General features: G+C 35.9%; 1 pseudogene; it reads left to right on the forward strand.

Moving 5' to 3' along the window:
- The first annotated feature begins 14,608 nt into the window (after positions 1–14,608).
- On the forward strand, positions 14,609–15,615 carry LOC110680970 (annotated as a pseudogene).
- The last annotated feature ends 3,936 nt before the right edge of the window (positions 15,616–19,551 follow it).

Below are 19,551 nucleotides of genomic sequence, written 5' to 3' on the forward strand. Positions count from 1 at the left end.
TCGTGACGTTACTTTTGAATGTGCATGAATTGATTCTAATTCGATTTTTGCTAATTTTGATGGAATGCAAAAATATGCTTAGGCTAATTACGCGCTTTCATCGTGTTTGTCCATTGTTTAAGATCCGGGCTCACAGTGACAGTTCGTGACAGCAAAATTTCGGCTCACTGTGACGTAGAGAAATTTTGTATTGGTTTCTCCCTCCCAGATTTTGCCTATCCCCTGTATATGATAGACAAACTATTGATGTTCATTTTTATAATTCACTCCAAAATTTCCCATTTTTTTAGTCTGGATACAAATTACAAAAATGTAGGGCCCGTAGCAGTAAACATATATCTAGCAATTCAGGATGACCAATGAGGAAGTGTTCCTGTGGTAGAGGATCTTTCGAGGTTTGCTCGTCTTCCCTGGTTTAAAGTATCTTCGTACATTTTGCACAATATACACATGCAAATAATGGTCACCACCCCTAATCTGATAAACTTTGTGTGTACAACAATCTTTCAAATCTTGTCGTCATTCTCTTGTCAGATGAAATATTTGAGCTGAAATCCAATTTATCAAACGTTTCACGCAGTATTATTCGACATAACCAAGTATGTCTACAGAATATAAGGTTGACCTACTGTTCAATGCGAGGAATTCTAAATAAGTTGTAAGTCCTACTAGAACACGATTATCGATTATATATCAATAACTGGGCCTGCCATTCATTGGAGTATTGGAACTATAGTCAAGTTTTTTTTTTAAATTTATTATCCAACGGTCTGCATCTCCTCCCCTGCCACCATTGTTTCGGAACAATGCACAGAGCTTATCGATTACGCGTGGGCACGCGCTCCCAAATACCTACCCCTCTTCCTCCACGCCATTCAAAACAACCCCAAGTGCCTTTATTTCATAGAATTCCAACCAACAGTTCAAACCATAAACCATGCCCGTGAATGGTTGTTGCGTAACCTTCAAAAACCTAGCGAAACTTTAAAATAGTTCCACTTAGAACAAAATATGCTGTCCCATTCTCAGCCGAGGTCAATCCAGTTGCAATTCAAGCGCAGGTTGAAGAGCATCGCGATCACCATGATGCACAGTGGCGCACAAATTATTGCTGTTTTAAAATCTGTCTCTGCTGGCTTATGATTAAATAATACTGTTAGGCGTTGAACATGTCTGTAAAACAACTTTAAATAAAATTATGTATTTAAAAAAACATGTCTTCAAAATATACTGTTTCTAATTCAACAAAATTCAAAATTGGTTTTGTGACTCAAAAACAGAAAAAAATAGTAAAACTATTTGGATGCTTGTTCATTGAATGGAAAAGAGGACGAGCTGTTAAATTTTCTGACAGTTCATAATATACATTGAGTAGTTATTACTAAAATTTATTTTAAACCTGGATTCAAACTTTTTCGTATTATGAAGCAGTTGTCTGAATTGCAACATGTGGTAAAGAGTCTATTACCATTTATAGGCGTAGAAAGTATCAACTTTTTGTCATTTGAAACAAAGTTTTTGAATCTTAGGGTGTTTCTTAGTTTGGGAACGAGATAAAATTGAGGTTCAATCCTAGGTTTCATCCAACTTGTATATGCAACAGCACCACTGTGCGACGAGGAAGTCACATTCCGTAATACTTCAACCGATGGATTCCCCGTTTGCACTCAATATTAACAAGAATCACCAGCTCTGGTTCCCCGGAGCGAGCATAGATTTGATATACCTACATTTAAAATAATAGCTACCCTCCCCATGGAGGGGAAGCGCGGACGTCGGACTGTCAGCTTGGCATGAGCATAAGTTTTTATCGTGGGAAAACCGATAAAATGGAACATTGCAAATTGTTCGTATAGTTTTGTCCGTTCAATGTTTGGGGGAGGGGCTCCTCCCAGTCGCTCGATGCCCAGCACTTCCGGTATCGGAGGTATCTACCTCTACGATATGCTTTTGAACTCTGTCGGAACTGAAAACTATTATAAAAATGACGCAACACGATGATGGCCAAGTATCACAACGTAATCATTTTGTTTCATGATTATTTTTGCGAAAACCTGACAGTTTTGCCATGGCAAGTATCGGTATGTAGCGTTATCTGCCCCAGTGCCTCAGTGGTGAGCTGACAGACGAAAGTATATACTGAGGATGGTGGAGGCGCTGCATAAGTGGTAAGGAAAGCATGCACTAAGAATTATTGCAACAAATGCCGGCAAAAGGGTAAGCCTTGGGAAATCAATCAGAAGAACAACAACCTAATGCTGTGAAAGTTGAAAGTTTGTGGTTTTTCGTTGGTAGCTTTGCTTCGCCTGGTGTGAACGAATTATGCAGTCGCAGCTGAGATTGACAGCATTTATATTTTACTTTGTTCGTGGAAGATGAAATTTCCTGTGAAAGTCGGTCAATTTTGGTGCATCGACATTTCAAGGAACGATGGTGGAAATGAATTTCGCGGAGAACATTGAACTGTCCAATATTGAACTCGTGCTAGTTTTCATGTTGCATGCGTGATAGATTTGTAATTTGCTACTTTACCTTGCACCGTGTTTGTGATTTTCGTTAGAAACAAAATCATAATTCCCCACATGGCATGTAAATCATAGTTTTCCAAAAATGGGTCAAACAAAAAAGTATACAAACAAATATGAAAACGTACTGCCCATAAGAGCATAATTGTCTCATATAGAAGCAATTAAGAAAATAGTACTCAAAGCTTGGGTTTGTCTTCTCATACAAATGCTCATAATTAGTAAGATCATAGTTCTCAGTTAGGGCCTTCCTTCGCCGAGTGGTTAGAATCCGCGGCTACAAAGCAAAGCCATGTTTGGGTTCGATTCTCGGTAGGTCCAGGATCTTTTCGTAATGGAAATTTCCTTGACTTCAATGCCATACGATATACTAATGCGAAAATGGCAACTTTGGCAAATAACTGAGAGCTTTAAACTTTAATAACTGTGGAAATGCTCATAAGAACACTAAGCTGAGAAGCAGGCTTTGTTCCAGTGAGAACGTAATGCTGAATGTTGAATGTTGTTGCTGTTGTTGAATCATTCTCTTATTTATTGAATTCAACCAATTATTTCAATGATCGACCAAGCGTTCGACAGTTGCCACTAACTTTCAAGACTTTGCTGTTAAAGGGGATCTAAAATTGAAACATCAAATGAAATTTTAGAAATGTACATAGATTGTCATCTTTAGCACCTCTAGCTGTATTGCTTTGTTGAATTTGTTTGCGATGCATGTTTCCAAGTTCCACATGTCAGTGGGTTTTTTAATATAAAGCTAAGTACGCTGTTCCGCTCAAGAAAAGTACAAAAATTGCCTGAAATGGTCCAGAAATTTTACACAGCGAGCTCCATTTGAAACAAATTTATTTATCAAATGATTTTCTTGAAAATTTCATGCAAGAAATTTCTACGCATCGAGATACGCAATTACTTTTCTTTTCAGGTGCATAAGGACTGTTCATTTTATAAAGTGGACACTTTATTTTTGATACATCTTTTAAAATTTATTGATTAAATCGCAATAGGTGTGTATCGTTCAACTATTATTCTACAATGTTATGAAAAAATAAAATCTTGCAAAATGTTTTAGGTTGAAGAACTAAACAGTTTTTCCAAAAACTCCTAATAAAAACTGTTCATTAAAGTTAAGCAATATTTTTCGCGTAACTAAAATCCTCATTTTTATGAACAAATTGTATGTTGGTATACTTTATCATTCTACTAAAGGTAACGCTTTAAAAAATATCAATAATATTCCACCGTTCTTTGACATTTGGTCATTCTAGTGATTAATCCTTTAGGCCAAATTTACTGAAACACCATCCTTTTACTCTCAGCAAAAAATTAAAATAAGAATCGTGTTGAAAATTGGTTTAGATTACTTAAGAAACTATATTTGTATAAAAGAGAGCTATATCGTGAGTCTTAATCACATTCTTATGTATAAATTTATCCCTTTATGGGGGTTTTATTAAAAAATCTCATGCTTTTAAAATCTTTTACGCATATTTATCGATCTACTGTAAATTGTAAGCGTTTTTTTTTTCAAATATTTTAATGGGTAATCTCAGAATAACTGATGAAATTATGAACACAATACATGTAAACTAAATATGATCACATTGCAGCAGTGTTCCCAACTTTGATGATTATCATTGTGCTTTGGGAGGTCTTCTCGAAGTAAAGCATTTGTTTTTCTATTGTGCTTTTAATGTGACGTGGGGACCAGATTAGCAACTCTGTGAAGGCGCAGGTTATTTTCCATATTAATACTATATTAGTACTTCCATCAGGACGTACTTTAAACCTGAAAATTCTACTCATACCTGTTCCTTTGAAATTTGAAATATATTTTTCTTAAAAAATCAGTGAAAAATGAGTTTATCATATCTGGAAAATTGTTGCTCCAAAAATAACCAAAAATTTTTCTGAAGGCTTCTGATTGATGATGCTTTCGAAGAACAAGCCTTTTTTGAAAATAAAAAAATATAGATTGTCGAATTTTCCAGTCAATTTCTAATAATCATTGTTTTTGATAACCTACAAAAATCGACTGTTCTAAACGTTTTGTCTTATTAGTGTGAAATTTTATTATTGTCGTGGCTTTCTTATTATCATATTATTGTACAATATATGTAGATCGATGTACAGAAAACCGATTCCGATTTCATTGATAAAATAAAAATATATTGCATGTACAAGGTGTCCACCGTATAAAATGAATAGTCCTTTATCCTCATAAACGTTCAATTCACTGAACTTCTCAACTTGACAAAATGTAGCAATACATTGCTGACAGCTAGCGAAGAAGTCTCGAATAATTAAAAAAGTTTTGGAGTTACATATCAGATGTCGTATGTGTAAACTTTTTCCTGAAAAACTAATATTTGTCCAGTGATATTAGTTTTTATGACTCATTTTTTAATTTGATGATGATGCAAGATGATATATCGCGAATGACTTTCAAATTTGAATACATCATTCCGTTCGGTATGAACAATATTTAATATTAATAATATAGCCGATGACTTTGCAAAAGTTTGGGTTCACCTACGGCGCATACAAATAATTTGTGGTCATATCTCAGCCGTTTTTCAATTAATTTCAACAGTTTATGGCATATTTGAACGTAAATAATGGGGGGAGTAGTGAAAAAAGTGCCGCGATAGTTAGTTGTGTTTGATCCTTCGATCTTGACGCTTGCTCTTGCGAGGGTGGGTGACGAGTGCAGGATCAATCTTGTTGCGCACCGTTCGCGTAGCACGGTGGAATAGTGTCGCGGGTCGCGGAACGCGTTAGTTGTGTTTGATCCTTTGATCTTGTCGCTTGCTCCTATGGGGGCGAGTGACGAACACTTGTTTGTTGCGTTTATCGTGCAATATCGCGTATTCGGTTAGGCGCATTCATTTCAAATTATATATTTATCGTTTACCAAAACGAATCCCTACCCCATATCCAAACTCCCAGTGTTTACTTGTGGAAGTGCAGAGGACTCCTCGGCTCCCATAAAGCAAGTAACACGTCAACATTTCCCTCCCATCCTTAAATTGACCTGCATTCGGACGTAGCCGACGCCGTTATTGTTTGTTATAATAATAAGAGCACCAGTACTTACACATTGAGGATGCTACTGATCCCGAGTAGCGTCTGATGGTTCCCTGTGTAAGTACAGCTGTTCTTGTAATAACGGAGTAGCATCTGCGAGCGGTCAATCATGCTCATGCTCATGCTATTTGAACGTAAATAATGGGGCAAACAATTGTTATGTGATTTCATAGAATTTTCGTGTTTTTAGTAAGTTCAAGTGAACCCTAACTTTTACACAATACACGATACTAAGGGGTGAACCCAAACAATCGTTTTCAGATTATTCTGCTAAAATTTTGCAAGTGCTCTTCAAAGAATATAAGATTGTAGTTCTACTGACGCAATAATTTAAAATTTTAGTGGATTCGATTCTAAGAAGAAAAGTTATTGTTTTACTGTTTTTTAATGTATAAATTTGAATGAAAATTTAGTAAACAAAATAAAAAAAAAACTAAAAATCAAAATGCCAACAAATTAAGAATAACTCTTTTGAATGAGTCATAGAGAGTTTCAATTAGACGTGTAATCACAAATGTATGGTTAAACTCTTTTGTATGTTTTTGTGGGGGTGAACCCTAATTTTTGCAAGGGAGTGTAGGTAATGGTGACATTGCAGTGGCTAGAAATGGTGATTATAATAATGTTGCTGTATCTATAGTAATAACCAGCGAATAGTGATATAAAGTAATCAAATGGTTATTAAGTAAAGTGAAAGTGTGGAAAAATAACTTTTTCTACCTTTTACTTGACTTGACATCTTCACCTCAACGTAAAAAATATTTTTAGGTGTCAAATTCGGGTTTTATTTATACCTTATTAGAGGTTCCCAAACTTCTCGAGATCATGGCGCACTTAATAACTTACTAGGAATGACGCGGCGCACCGAGACAAAAAAAACTGAAGGTGGAGAATTTTCATGTGTATAACTTCTTTATTTATATTTTATGTACCGTCGCGTGGGATGATATTGGGCCAATATTTTACATCAAGCTAATGTCAGAATAATGAAAACAATGTGCCAGGCTTCAAGACTACATTACAAATAGCCAATAGATGGTCAATGACCATTGGTCATACATTAGTTTTAAGACGTTCCTACTAGGCAAGAAATGCAGGGGTGGCCAAAGTCTCCCCTAGGCCCAATGTCACCCCACGCGACGGTACCCATTTTCAATTGTAATATTTTTTTATAATAACAAAATACGACAATAACTTGGAAAGAAGTATCGCTTAAAACAGAAAATATCATTGCGCTGTTAGTTCCTAAAGTAGTTTAAATACAACTTTAGATTCAAAGTTATTATTGAATGAAATAGTAAATGAATTTAATTTTCAATGGCAAGCCAAAGATGTTCAAATTCATTTGCAAATCTACTGAAATAAATTTTATTGTAGAAACTACTGAATCCATGGTAAAATTAAGAACTGTGCCAACGATTTTCAACCCACTACATTAATCTATCAACTCTACCAAAACATAGTCAAAATCACTACACAAGAAAATATATTCGATTAATTTAACCAGCGTTGCAGTATTTATGACTAGAAACATTCTTTATTTGACAATATCGGCGTTATCCAGCTTTTTACGCTAGCTATAAATCAACAAGAGGTGATTCAATTTTGACATGTCTAGCGTACAGATTTTGTAGTAAAGTCTCAGTAGGCAATGATTATGTTGAAGGAACTGTCAATAATTTTCACTAGATTTGTATTCAATTTTCGATATTTTTAACTGCTCCGTATTTTACTTGTAATTTAATTAAAAATTCCGCTCCTAACATATACATGGTGTGTTCTGATAGCCTGAGTTGTCTTAATGCTTTGAATTTCAGTAATATTCATTTCAAAACTCATCGTACTGTTCTATCTATTAAAAACTTATTGTATAATTTGTATTCTCGTGGATATGTTATTAAATTCATTTGGCTACCAGCTCATTGTAATATTTAAGCTAATGAACAGGCTGATTTACTGGCAAAATTGGGTGTATTTCGTGGTATAACATATAATCGTGATGTTTGTGATTTTGAATATTTTACAAAATTTAAAAAAAAAATTCTTTGAATAATAGGCAGCTTTTATGGACGTAATTTTTTCTGTTCCCTTTCTAGATTGATATCCAACCATTATATTTGTAATAGTTATTTGTAAACTTTGTATAAAACCCGCTGCTTTCACTAACAAAGTTTCTTAATAAAAATAAGCAATATTTCTAAACACATTATCAATTTCTAAGGTCCACGGGGAAGCGATTGTCTATATTCTTACGACCTTAGTCTACGTAATCAGACGACCTAAACACATAGCGCCAACTTCCACACATTTGTGATAGGTTTGGCCAAGAAAGCCCTCCCAGAGTTCAATATTACATTGATCATTTATTCTTTTCTTCAAATGTCGTTTGGGCACTATTATTGAGCCACTAATTCCTGCACGACGCACAGTGGCGCATGGCCGGACAAAACCTCAAAAAATCATGTGCCCAAAATCACTTGTTAATATTTTTCTTAGACTTCTATATCACGGTTTCTCAAAATTTGAGAATGATCTGTTTTGTTTTCGCGTTTTGACAGCATCGTAAGTGTGGAAAAGTCAGCAAAATTGGACTTCTTGAAATTCATCAACAATGGTTTACCTATCAAACTTCAAACGGCTGTATCTCAACGAAATAATAACCGATTCAAGCTCAATAGGTTTCATTTGAAAGCATGGTCTTTGATTTGACTATAACTACATAATTTTCAACACATTGAGTTGTTATTTTTAGCAAAAAATGTATATCTCAATCTTTTTCCAAAATTTTGAAAAATTTTCAAAGCTTCGTCCGTTTTATGTGAAGTGTTTCGGGAAAATGAGCCACTCACTATGAATCAGCAAATCATCCATACTTTCCGAGGTGCAATAGTTTTTCTTGTCCCTCTTTGCCCCTAGAGATGAAAAATCCGTCTTCATTTTTCATTATAATTTATAAATTTTTTCATTCAAATCAGTAATGTGCCGTAACCCGTTTTAAAGCTTACTGAATTTACTAAAAGGAACTTAAATATGTATCTTTAATTAAGGTTTATTTACAAATTTCTGCATTACAATTCATTTTTTGTAATAGTAGCCTTTTTAATTTTATTGCATGAATAAAATAATTTGTGCAAATTTAACTAGAAAATCTATTTTCAGATTGACAGTTATTTCGAACGGAATGCTATAAGGTATCTAAGATAGTTAATAGATTATCATTATCAAGCAATTATGGATGTATTTGAGGTTTTGTCCGACTTTTGTTTGAAGGCCCACCACTGTGCGACGTGCCGAATAACAAAAAAGAAAACCTGCCGTTAATATCCATTAACATTAACAGTATAGACTGCTAGCCATAGACAATTGAAATCAGTTTTTGTGGTAATTAATGATAATTATCGTCCTACATTCAGGCTTAGATGGTCTTGTGTGTTAAAGGAGCATGTGGGAGCATTAAACATAAATCCGTGATCATTGGGTACTCAATTAATCTTTCTGAAAGAAATTATTCTTTCGATGACAAATAAATAGTTCAGTTTCTGTATTTGATTAGTAGTAATACTGTAAAATGTACCCACACTGATAGCAAAATAAAGTGCCCACCTCACCAGTTTTCGAATTTCTCTCATTGATTTGGTTCAACTTAAAGTTAACACACTTAAATCTTTTTTGATATTTTATTTTTGATATTATTTTAAAGTTGCCCTTACGAAATTTTGATAAAAAAAGAATTTACCTCAAAAAAAAAAGAAAAACATTTGTATTGAAAAATAAATAGTGACAAAACAAAGTGCCCACTTCCTTTTTGGCCCCAGAAAAAATGATTTAAGAAAAATAAAAAGCAATTTGATAGTTATTGTGTCCTCCTATGGCCTTAAGGACTTGCTGGAGGCGCTTCGGCATGCTTTTCACCAGGTTTTGTAGGTGCTGTGGTTCTATTTCTCCCAGGCCGCGCTCCAAGGCTTCAAAATAATTATTTTTGTTGGTAACACCAGTTTTGTCAACCCTGGCATCGAGAATCGCCCACAAATTCTCGATGGGGTTGAGGTCTGAGCTTTGTGGAGGCCATTCCAGCGGTTTAATCCGACAAGACCGGAAGAAAGACTTGGTGTTCTTGGCAGTATGCTTCGGGTCGTGTTCTAGAGAAATATGAATTTCTCTTCAAGGCCCGTTTGGATCAGCGAAACCCCCAGAATTTCCCGCAAGATGTTGATGTAGGAATCCGCCGTCATTAATCCGTCGATTTTCACGAGGCTTCCTACTCAACTCCATGAAAAACACCCCCAGACCATCACATTTCCTCCTCCATGCTGCACCGTTCCTTGGATGTGTCGCTCTGCACCACACACGAGCCCGCCGCTTTCCGTTAAACAGCTCGAGCTTCAGGAGCGCTACATCCAAGGACGGTGAACGCAATGGAGGTGTGATGTGATGACATGTGATTGGTCTGGGGGTGTTTTACATGGAGTGGAGTAGGAAGCTCGTGAAAAACCGACGGAATAATGGCGACAGATTCCTACATCAACATCTTGCGGGAAAATCTGGAGGTTTCGCTGATCCAGACGGGCCATGAAGAGAAATTTATATTTCTCTAGAACAACGACCCGAAGCATACTGCCAAGAAGACCAAGTCTTTCTTCCAGTCTTGTCGGATTGAACCGCTGGAATGGCCTCCACAAAGCTCAGACCTCAACCCCATCGAGAATTTCTGGGAGATTCTCGATGCCAGGGTTGACAAAACTGATGTTACCAACAACAAAAATTATTTTGAAGCCTTGGAGCGCGCCTGGGAAGAACTAGAACCACAACACCTACAAAACCTGGTGAAAAGCATGCCGAAGCACCTCCAGCAAGTCCTTAAGGCCATAGGAGGACACATTAACTATTAAATTGCTTTTTAGTTTTTCTTAAATCATCTTTTCTTGGGCCAAGAAGGAAGTGGGCACTTTATTTTGTCACTAGTTATTTTTTCAATACAAATTGATTTTCTTTTTCTTTGAGTGAAATTCTTTTTTATATCAAAATTTCGTATGTGCAACTTTAAAAGAATATCAAAAATAAAATATCAAAAAAAGATTTAAGTGTGTTAACTTTAATTTGAACCAAATCAATGAGAGAAATTCGAAAACTGGTAAGGTGGGCACTTTATTTTGCCTATCAGTGTACAATAAATAAAAAAAACATAATGAAATTATAAAAAGAATGTTACTATATGAAATTTCATGTAAACTTTTTTTGTTTTGGTCTCTTGAAAACACGTTTGTCAACATTAAAAATTTGTTTCGATACAGAGGTTGTTACGATCCAACTGTAAACAATTATAGTGTGGACAAGAAATGTCAGAAAGGGGTGATTCAAAATTTATGGCATGCTAACGTAAAAAGCTGGATACTTTTGACTAGTAATCCTTTATAAGAGAGATTCGCGGAAGCTGACATTTCTGTCAAAGTGTGAACCAATCGAGCAGCGAGAGTTGTCAAAGTGTGAACCAAACGAACATGCATTATGTTTGTTTTGAACTTTTCTTGAGGAGTAATGTAATCCGCTTGAAATTATTTCGGTTAAAGGAATTTTGCATGAAGCAAAAATATGAAATGTTTTACTTTTTCGAATTTTTGTCAATGCGATTTTTAGTTTTTGATTTTTTCGGCTGTTTATTAGTTTTTGATATGTAGCTCAAAGATCTATAACGAAACAAAATACACTTTTTAGCAATGAGGAAGTCATGTCCGTGTTACAATATTATTCTCGAGGCCGAGTAAAATCAGCACTGCTGGTCTGTTGCCAAATCATTCCATTTTACTTCCGCTTATCTCTCTATAAAGGATCACTACTTTTGACTACACTGTGTTGTAGATTTTCATATTCAACATTTGACGGATGGTTATACAACTTTTTATTAAGAATATGAGGTTTATTTCTTTTTTGAGCATCAATTGCGCAGAGAAATGTAAATTTTCATCCTTCAGAGAGAATAGTAAAACTACAGTATTAAAAAATATTGAGAAAAAAACCGGATTGAAGTATGAAATAACAGATAATTGGAAAACTACTATCTTCTTAAGAAATATGTTAAATGTTAGTAGTGAGTTTGTCGGAAATGGTTGTTCTTGAAACTTTGTCCAAACTTTCTTGACTGTTTTGAAAAGCTTTGCATGGGAACTAACGTATTTTCGACCGTTTCGTTATTTTTGTCGTGGAGGATTTTTGATTGCCAAATCTTCTGAAATTTTATGCGCTCTATGCGAAAAGCATTAAAACAAATTTTGAGCACAATAGTTGAAGAGAACAAAACTGTCGAAAACATACAAGTCACGCTACAGAATAAGATTTGAAAACAAATATCAGTAACATATAAAATTCTTAATCGCAGAGCTTTGTGCCAATCATATGAGGACAACAATAATATTGTGTTTATCCAGAGCTTTGAAACTCAAGCATGCAATTAAACTTGAAATGACAATCAATTATTATTGCTTCGAAATACCGTCTAGATTTCACGTGAAATGTTTTCCATACAAAGTGAGTGAATTTGAATCACACCAAAATATTTTACAAGGCCAGGTTAAGTATCTGCCATCACCTCTGCAAGCTACTTTGAATATTTTAATAATCTTGCTAATGGGCTTCTGAGCAGCCAAATAAGGGCCGTGCAAAAAATTGGTCAAACTCTCTGCAACTCTCCAAAAGTTTTGTCAGATATCCGTCAAGAATATTCGCAAGAATCTTATAAGTATCACTACCACGGATATTAATTAAAAATATTATTGGAATATACTGCTGATACATTCGAGATTAATCCGCCGATGGTTTGAGTAGAAATAGTGCTTCAATGCCGTCAAAAGATCGCCATGGAACTTACAAGAAATTTTTTGAGAATCTCGTCAGAAAGCTGGTGAAATCTGCCAAGAATTAAGGTGAAGATGAATCGAAGCCAAACTTGTAATTTTCAAGAGCACGGATCTGGAGAACCAAATATCCTTTTGAGCTGAAAACCTAATCGATTGGTCACCACCAGCTACTGACCAATCGATAAGGTTTTCAGCTTAAACGGATATTTGGTTCTCCAGATCCGTGCTCTTGAAAATTACAAGTTTGGCTTCGATTCATCTTCACCTTAACACTTCAGTCGTCGCGCTGTTGTATTTTGTACAACACTGCTGAAAAAACCTCACCTTTCGTTCACAACAGCAGCGTGGTGGTTCTGACGGTGGCAAACCGCGCGACGACTGGAAGGTTAAGATTGTAATATAGTTGTAATTTCATATTGATATCTCTAGGAAGTATATGAGATTCAGTGAACCCTAGTCCTGACTGCTTCAAACAAAGAGAACAGGATATTATAGGGTAACTCGGTGTTATACGCCCCACCCGGGCAATACGCCCCTCCTCGATATTTAACGAACCAGATTCAATATGAAACTGAAAATGACTGAGAATCCTTACAATTCATGAGACTGTCTCACTATGAAAATTTGACAGTTATAACGCGCAGCAAAACAGAGATAATGCAAAAAGTATCAAAAGTCGAATTTCAATGTAATTTTTCACGCAGTGTTTTTAAGCATTTTTTGAGCCAAATACCACAACATCAAAGCAACCAATTGTAAAACGTTGACTCTTGAACTAATGAACAAATATCATTAGTTAGAATGACCAAAAAGAGTGATAATTCACTGAAATATTCATTTTTCAACAACTTCTCATCCCTGGGCAATATGCCCCATCACGGGCTGGATGATATGCCCCACTCTTGATGCTATCTATTCCCGAGCAAGCTCGTTAGCAATTTTTCAGCGTGCATAAGCAGCTGACAGTCCTGGGGCATATAACCCATGTGTTGTGGGGCATACTGTCCATTTGTCATGGGGCGTACTATCCGTTTGTTGTGGGGCATATTATACTGATACTGGGGCATATTGCCCAGGCTCTTTTTGAAGTGCGTGATTCAGATGATTGTAAAAAAGATGTTATTTTCAGATAATTAAATAGATGTTGCGGAAAAGCTTACATTTTTTTAACAACTAGTAAGATAATGGTCCTATTGAAGTGCTTTTTTCATTAGAGATAATGCTTTTGACCGAGATATATCCATTTTTGCTTAAGGGGGGGCATATTATACCGAGTTACCCTAGTAATCAAAGGAACATGTTTGTTGTCCTTGTTACATTTTTAAGGTGAAGATGAATCGAAGCCAAAGTTAAAATTTTCAAGAGCACGGATCTGGAGAACCGAACATCCGTTCAATACAACAATTTGTTTTCAAATCTTTTATTTATTAAGTTCTCTAGTTTGAAGAAGTAAGGACTAGGATTGTATGAACAATATCGGTGTAATTTCTTGGCTTTATCAAGCGATCCGATTTTGACTGATAAAGGGGCGCGCCTGTTGAGAGTGAACCCACCACATTCTTCAAAGGATATAAATAGCGGAACCTGCGATCAAGTTAGGAATTACAACTGTAAGAAGATCGAATACTATATCACTTCTCAGTAGTGATAAGGTAACACGATATGCACTAAACAAAGGACACGGGATATACTACAATAGATCCAATATTGGTCGCAGTGGTTCATATTCCGAACAGAAAAAATGTGAGATTCATTTCAAAAATCACCCAGGAAACAAGCATAAATATTTTATTGTCAGTTGTGTGAATAAAAATAAAAAGACATAAGCTTTCTTAGCCGAGCGGTTAGACACCGCGGCTACAAAGTAAAGCCATGCTAAAGGTGTCTGGGTTCAATTCCCGGTCGGTCCAATAGCTTTTCGTAATGGAAATTTCCTTGACTTCTCTGGGCATAGAGTATAATTGTACCTACCACGCGATATACGAATGCGAAAATGGCAACTTTGGCAAAGAAAGCTCTCAGTTAATAACTGTAGAAATGCTCATAAGAACACTATTCTGCGTTGCATCTGAACCTCTGATATCTAAATCCTAACATGTATTTGGTAAAAAGCGGTCACGAGTTTCCAACGACGAGCACTCATCCTAGGATACGAATACTAAAGACAAATTAAATCTCGCCAACACCCAAAAAACATTCAATGCTGTCCCCATGTATCAACAACCCATAAAATTCCCAGCGGTTCTCATCTGGAAATTCATCCATATCGAGCAGCTTGTATATACAGGAAATCCTTGCATGGTAGGAGACGTTCTAACAACACGTGCCACTCACGACCATGCGCTCAATCTGTGCTGAGAAGCGAACGCGAGCAGACGACGACAATCAATAAAGTGCGACGTGAAAATCGTTGGCTTCAGTCCAGTTCGCAGTGACACACTTTCCAGCAGGAATAACCATAGTCTTCCGTAATGTCTCTGGTGCCGATTTTGTTCCGCGATTGGTTGGACGATGTGTGGGATTCGCCATTACATAGTTCCAGGATTTTGGACCAACACTTTGCCACAGCTCTGTTGGCCGATGATTTGTTCGGTGCGGTAACAACCTGCCCTCGGCAAAACTATCGTCGGCATGGTTTACTATCGTCCTTGGCGAACGGTTCGATCCCAACAGGATATGGGTTCTTTTGTGGACATTAACAGCGAAAGGTTCCAAATAAACCTGGATGTGCAGCAGTTTACCCCGGATGAGATCACCGTGACAGTGGTGGACGACACAGTTGTCGTCGAGGGGAAACACGAAGAAAAGCAAGACGAGCATGGATATGTGTCTAGACAATTTATGCGAAAATACAAGCTTCCAAGTGAGTGCTAATTAATTAATTATCGTCCGAAGGGTGTGGGTGGGTTGAACCTTTGATATAGATAACAATCATTGCTAAACTATTCCAGATGGGCACGAGGCAGAGGACGTCACTTCGTTTATTTCCGCCGATGGAGTGCTAACGGTTACGGCTCCAAGAAAGGCGCTGGCAGAAGATTTGAGCGAGCGAATCGTGCCGATTACACAAACAGATGAACTACTGTCGGACAAGGGATCCGGTACGGACAAGGAGGAGGATGAAAAGTAAATTGTTTTCAATGAACTTTTTTCGCTTTAACCTCAGTTGATAAGGGCCAAAAAATGGTATAGTTTATTTAACATTTTAATGACAGTGATATTTTTCTTGTAGTGCTATCCAGACGTTAAATGTTCGCATAATTCCAGTTTAAATATATTCTTAAATGAATAGTACAATACAAAACTGTTCATTATCGCAATATTACAAATAGTGAATCGAACGCAACTAAGTTGGTGGTCAAGAAATATGAAGTCAATGCAATTTGAACATAAAAGCGGTAGCATCGTCACATCTCATAGGCAAATTAGGTTTGTTTGCATGGTTCATTTGCTTGGGCGTGGGATCTAACGATGTTTGGGAAAATTGGAGATCCCCTTTGCTACAACTGAGCAGGTGGTCGTTGTTTAGTCAGACTGAACCAAAGTGCTTTTGAATGAATTCGAAAAAAAACGTACACCAAGCATTCAGAATTACGAAATATTTGCTTTTTTCGGATTTATTGAAACTTCCTTTTTTGTTAGAACATCTGTATTATGTTTAACAATGCATAACACTGGTATTCGCCAATTGGGACGTAAACGCCAGAAAGGAATGAAACATTCCGAATCAACATTTCCAAAAGCAATTGAAGATGTCCTTAGAGATTCTGCGATAAACAGCGATGTCAAAAACAAGTTAAAAACGGTACCAGTAGATCCAGTGGATATTGTAATATTGTCATTAGAGTAATTTAAAATTCATAGTACCACCAATTGGCTTGGAAACAACTAATTTTTAACTATAACGGAGATTTGTGATCAAGTATGGATATGTTAAAAAACATTTTATTTGAATAATAAGTGAAGATGCGTATAGAAAATTGATGCCCCACAACTTTCAGTATGTTCTGAAGACCTTTGAGATTAATTCATTATTCATAGCAGTACACTCTTTGAACCATATGAAGCTTTATGGGTAGGAACGAGAAAGTTCAAGAGAATTGCGTTAGTATAGACTGTAGTAGATTTGGTAGATCATAAGGACTGTACTCCAGGATTGATTCGATGACGTCCAATATCCCAATTTATTGTCAAAATTTGTGGACACGTCTGTTTAGGCTTAATGAGTGCCGTAAACCAACAAACGTATACATCAATCGCTAAAAAATAAATTTATGAACCTGTGTTGATTATGGAAAATTCCCAGAATTTTCTGGAAGCCTTAGTCTTTACTTTAGGTTAATTATAAATTTTATAAATATCCTGAGCCTTCGTAACTTATTACAAATAACGGGTCTGTTCACATTTTGTATGAAAAACATTTCGTTTCCAAATTATAAATGAGTTCTAAAAGGAAGTTTATGTGATTTTTACCCTACCTAACCCAGAGATGTTCTGGAATAACATTGTCCACAATACTCCGGAGCTATACCTTTCCATCACTTATAAAACTACAACTAATAGTGAAACAATCCTCAAAATTTCATTAAAAAAATATGGCGTAATGTCCAAATACGAGCAATTTGAATTTTGTACGGGGCTGACCGTAGCTTACGGGTTAAGCTACAAGAAAAAAGTTTCTGACCAATTCTTATATATTTTTCTTCTAAACGTGGTTTGAACATGTTGACAGAAATTAAGTCTTTCTATCGATTTAAAAAATAGTTTTAATTAGGGTGGCGAATACCAGCTTGACATATAAAATTTTTATCGAAAAAATCAGAATTGATAGAACTCTTGACAGATCATTACAAGGCCAAAACAACATATATTACGGTCTGTCTTAACACCGACCAGATAGACTGTTGAAAAGTTGCAGAACTTATTTTTACAGGTGAATTATTTTGGGGGCCCAAATTGCCATGACGGTTAACTTGCAGCAAGAAGATGCAGAGGGTCATGGGTTCGATTCGAATTCTACTAGTCTAGGTAATCGGGTGGGAGAATTCCTCGGCACCCCTGGCAGAAAGTATCTTCGTGCTTGCCACAGATAAACACAAGGAAAATAGTCAACTGGCAAAAAAAGCTCTCAGTTGATAACTGTGCAAGTGCACATAAGAACACTAAACTGAGAAGCAGGCTTATTCCCGTTGGGACGTAATGCCAGAAAAAAAAGAAGATTTTTTTTCGACAGACCAATAAAAATAAAAACTTATCTTTGTCACATTTTAGATTTCAAAAACGGTTTTGACGAACCAAAATCACGCTTTAATCTTAATATTGGAGCTATAAGGACTGTTCATTTTTATAAAGTGGACACCTTGTGCATGCTGTAATCTTTTTAATTTATCAATGAAATTTCAATCGGTTTTCTGAAACATCGTTTGACTAGTATTGTACAATGTTGTGATAATAAAAATTCTCCCAAAAATTAATTAAATTTCACACGAATATGGAACAACGATTAGAACGGGTCGGTTTTTGGAGGTTATCAAAATCAAATGAATTGTTAGAGATTTGGCTGGAAAAATTTGACAATTTATATATTTTTATTTTCAAAAAGGGCTTGTTCTTCGAAAGTATCATCAACTAGAAGCCTGATTGAAAAAATCAAGTTATTTTTGGAACAACAATTTAACAGATATAATAACATCATTTTCCCCCTATATTTTTAGGAGAAAACCATTTTAAAATTGAAGGGGATCGGTATGAGTAGAATTTTTTTTGGTTTAAAAGTACGTCCTGACGGAAGTCCTAAATATAGTATTAATATGAAAAATGACTTACGCCTTCATAGAGTTACCTTATTAAGTCCCCAGGTGACATTTAAAGCACAATAGATACACCAATTGCTTTATTCTTAGAAGACCTTTCAAAGTACATTGACAATCATCAAAATTGGCAACACTGCTGTAATAAAATCGACTTCATTTTGCACCTATTATTTTTGTAATATGTTATTCTGAGATTACCAATTGAAATTTTCGGAGAAAACCATTTACAATTTGCTGCAGATCGATAAATATGCGTACAACGATTTAAAAAGTATGAGGCTTTTTAGTAAAACTACCATAAGCAGTAAAATTTGTGCTTAGGACTGTGGTTTAAACGCACGATTTGGCTCTCGTTTGCACAAATATAGTTTATTTAGTAAACCAGACCAGTTTTGAACACGCTTTTTACTTTCCTCTTTTGCTGGGAGTGAAAGGATGGTGTATCAGCAAATTTGGCCATAAATGGGTGCATCACTAAGTTACCTAATGTCAGAGAATGGTGGAATATAGTTGATTTTTTTTAAAGCTATACCTTTTGTAGAATAGTAAAAGATACAAACATACAATATGTTCATAAAAATTAGGATTTTTGTTTTGCGAAAAATAATGTTAGCTTTGACGAACAGCTTTTCTTAGGAGTTTTTGGAAAAATTATTTGGCTCTTCAACCAAAGCATTTTCTAAGATCTTATATTTTAATAGTATGTAGAATAATAGTTGAACGATGCACAGAAACCGATTACGATTTTATCAATAAATAAAAAGATATAGCAAAAACAAAGTGTCCACTTTATAAAATGAACAGTCCTTATATTTGTATTTCGGGCCCAGATAACCGTAGCGGTAAACGCGCAGCTATTCAGCAAGACCAAGCTGAGGGTCGTGGGTTCGAATCCACCGGTCGAGGATCTTTCGGGTTGGAAAATTTTCTCGACTTCCCAGGGCATAGAGTATCTTCGTACCTGCCACACGATATACACATGCAAAAATGGTCATTGGAATAGTAAGTAGCTCTCAGTTAATAGCTGTGGAAGTGCTCATAAGAACACTAAGCTGAGAAGCAGGCTCTGTCCCAGGGGGACGTAACGCCAGAAAGAAGAGATATTTGTATTTGGTGCTAAAAAGGTTCTACAGTCGCCACTCCACATTTCGATATTGAAGGGACCATCGAGATAGGGAGAGATCGAGACAATAGAACAAATTTTTAATGAATACTAGATTGAAATTACCCGTGCAAAAATAAAAACAAACAGACGTCATTTCGCTCCGTAAATTG

Source organism: Aedes aegypti, unplaced genomic scaffold (assembly GCF_002204515.2).
Source record: "Aedes aegypti strain LVP_AGWG unplaced genomic scaffold, AaegL5.0 Primary Assembly AGWG_AaegL5_hic_scaff_2246_PBJ_arrow, whole genome shotgun sequence".
NCBI lineage: Eukaryota > Metazoa > Arthropoda > Insecta > Diptera > Culicidae > Aedes > Aedes aegypti.